This window comes from Adiantum capillus-veneris, chromosome 2 (assembly GCF_014529385.1).
Source record: "Adiantum capillus-veneris isolate H3 chromosome 2, ASM1452938v2, whole genome shotgun sequence".
Classification (NCBI taxonomy): Eukaryota; Viridiplantae; Streptophyta; class Polypodiopsida; order Polypodiales; family Pteridaceae; genus Adiantum; species Adiantum capillus-veneris.
The window spans coordinates 32,244,968-32,247,977 of record NC_140932.1 but is presented as its reverse complement, the minus strand read 5'-3'; the positions used below and the strand labels follow the sequence as shown (position 1 = coordinate 32,247,977).

The 3,010-nt window shown below is 45.4% G+C and overlaps 1 pseudogene; it reads right to left on the bottom strand.

Moving 5' to 3' along the window:
• Positions 1–1,025: 1,025 nt before the first annotated feature.
• On the bottom strand, positions 1,026–2,883 carry LOC147462596 (uncharacterized; annotated as a pseudogene).
• Between the last annotated feature and the right edge of the window lie 127 nt (positions 2,884–3,010).

The following is a 3,010-nucleotide window of genomic DNA, read 5'->3' as shown; positions in this document are numbered from 1 at the left end:
CGGGACCATTACATGACCTAACCAAGAAAAACGTTAGGTATACATGGTCTGCCAAGGAGAACAATTCTTTCAAAAAGCTTATATCAACATGTGCTTACATTACCGGATCTCTCAAAGCCATTTGAGGTCCAATGTGACGCTTGTGGTGATTGTCTTGGAGTTGTTTTGCTCCTAGAAGGGCACGCCATAGCCTATGAAGACGAAGGCTCGACCCTGTTGAGCAATCTCTAGGCATATATGAAAAGTAACTCCTCACAGTTCTACATGCCTTAGACTCGTGGAAGCACTATTTATTGGTAACTCCTTTCATTCTGCGGACAGATCACCAAAGCCTTAAGTACTTCATGACGCAGACCAAACTCTCCAACAAATAAATGAGGTGGGAAAATTTCCTTTTGCAATTTCATTTTCATATTTCTCACATTGCTGGTAAGCATAATCAAGTAGCTGATGCACTCTCAAGACAGCCAAGAGTGGATGCGGTTTCCATAGCAACTCACAATGATCTATCTTCTATGATAGATGAGTATGCTATTGATCCCGATTTTAGAGATGTGATTTCAGCCCTTGCATTAGGGAAGAAAGAGGAACCATTTACTTTACAAGATGGTTATCTTCTCTATGGCAATGGACTATGCGTTACTAACTCACTACGTGAGATAATAATGTATGAATCTCATGCTCCTCCTTATGAGGGGCATAGAGGAATTCAGTCTATCCTAAAAGGGATTGAAACATATTTCTATTGGCCTGCCATGAAAGCAAACATACAAGAGTATGTTTCTAAATGTGTGGTATGCCAAAAGACAAAGTTTGATAGAGGGAAACAACCTAGATTGCTTCAATCTTTGCCAATCCCTAACTCACCATGGGAGAGCATATCCATGGATTTTATCTTTGGATTGCCTAAGTCTATCCATGGAAATACGGGAATATGGACGATAGTAGACAGGTTCAGCAAACAAGATCATTTTATACCTGTCAAAAAGAATGTAAAGTGCACGGGAGGACGGGACCAAACTGAGTCTGCCTCTTTGATGAGAGTGCACCTCCTTATATTATGCTAGAGAGTTGGTTACAACCATAACGTGTCCGACCACACTAGGTGGCCGGACTCTACCTGCACGACCACACACCACATCCCCCTTTAGGGAGAAAAAAGATGGACATCTTTTTTACAATTTGGGCTGAGAATGGACTCGACAGGAAGGGATCAACTCCAACGCCTCATCCGGGGGGAGTGATCATACAACGGCTTAAGAGCTAGGTACTGAACTTTGGGACTAGACTCATCATCCTGCCGACATCGTCAAGGCATGGAACTCATACATCTCGCTTGTGCAAACATTAGGTCGCTATCCCACTGAAATGGACAAGACGAGGAAGGACTGAGGCCTGGGGGCGATATTTTTGCGACATACATCCATCTCTATAAGGGGTTTGGTGGGCTTGACTTGATGCTTAATTGAATGGGAAAAAAAAACTCGGCTAGAAAGAGTGCGAAATTGAAGAAGAAAACTAGAATTTTGCAATAAAAACCAATTAATTGAAAGTGAGAAGGGAGAAAAATTGTTGTGAGTCTGCATCTCTTGACTTCTCTCGTCGACAAGAAGCACCTCTATAGTGATGCTACAGCAACTCAATTTGCCAACCAGAAATCTTCCACCCAGAGAATACTGGAATGAGGACTTTTTGTGGTTTCCATTGGACTGGTCTCGACACCTTGAACCGCGACATTCCTGTCTTACAACTTGCCTTGTGAAGAGCCCTGATTGCCACTGAAGAGCCATCTCTTAACACCCTTTTATACACGACAGAGTGCCCTGCTCTTTTGCCTAGTAAGTTCTTAGCCGAGAAGAAATTGGTGGCCACCTCAAGATCCTCCAAATCATACTAGAAACTCTGGTGAGAACCATTGAAGAAGACCACTCTGCTGAACTTGAGCCAAACTAGCGTGACCCATGATGGCTAGCATTTGCAGCTCCTGAGGAAGATGCAAGGTGGGTCTCCAATTGAGACTTGTGGACCTTGTAAGTAGAGTTCAAGACACCTGCACTGGAAGGCTTCAACGTCTTTGACGAGAAAGCCCCACCCAGTTTTGAGTGGTCACTCACTTGGAAGGCACTGCTGATTGGTTGGCCATGGCGAGGGGAGCTTAGAGGCAAGAGAGGACATATGGATACACAGGGAACTACAGCCGATTTGCAAACGTAAAAGGATACGTGTAAAAGGACTTGATGAATAAGCTGATCCGCTAATAGCTTCGCAAATGACGTGGGTCTACTGCCTGACCGAATAGGGCTCCGCCTGTTGTGGACAGTAGCTATGAGAGGGTTCGTGCACATCTGCTTGCAGCAAAGAACTTGCTCGCTTGGCTTCGGCTCAGAGAAGAACACCAGCTTTGGCAACGGGCTTGCCTACTTCAATTGGAACACATGTACGTCGAGTAGCCAAAGCCTGCAGTCCGATGATGAGCGACAGCATGGGAGAAAGCTAGGGTTAGGTGCACACGATGGCTTTTTCTCTCTATCTAGTGTCAAGCACACTGTCTTGAGCTCCATCTAGAGCTTGCTATGGAAGATGAGAGCTTTCAGTGACGAAGCTGACTGATCGAGGATTTGTGTCGGCCTGGCACTGGTTACAGAGGGAGCGTGCATCAAGTTGTTAAATGTAGCAGCAGCACTTGTGTTTAGAGGCCGCCAACGAGTAGAGCAAGAAGCGGGGGGGGGATGCAGAGGAAACGATAAGCAGCACCTAGAAAGTATGGCTTGACGGTAGTTACATGATTACAAAGGCAAGGCTAAGCTAGTTAGGCTAGTCCTGCTCTAAGGTGAACGCCATCGCCCGTGCAGTGTGCAGCAAGAAGTGAAAGAAATAGCAATCAAGAAATGTTGCCCGTCTCCTCCACCAATGTAAAGTGCACGGGAGGACGGGACCAAACTGAGTCTGCCTCTTCGATGAGAGTGAACCTCCTTATATTATGCTAGAGAGTTGGTTACAACCATAACGT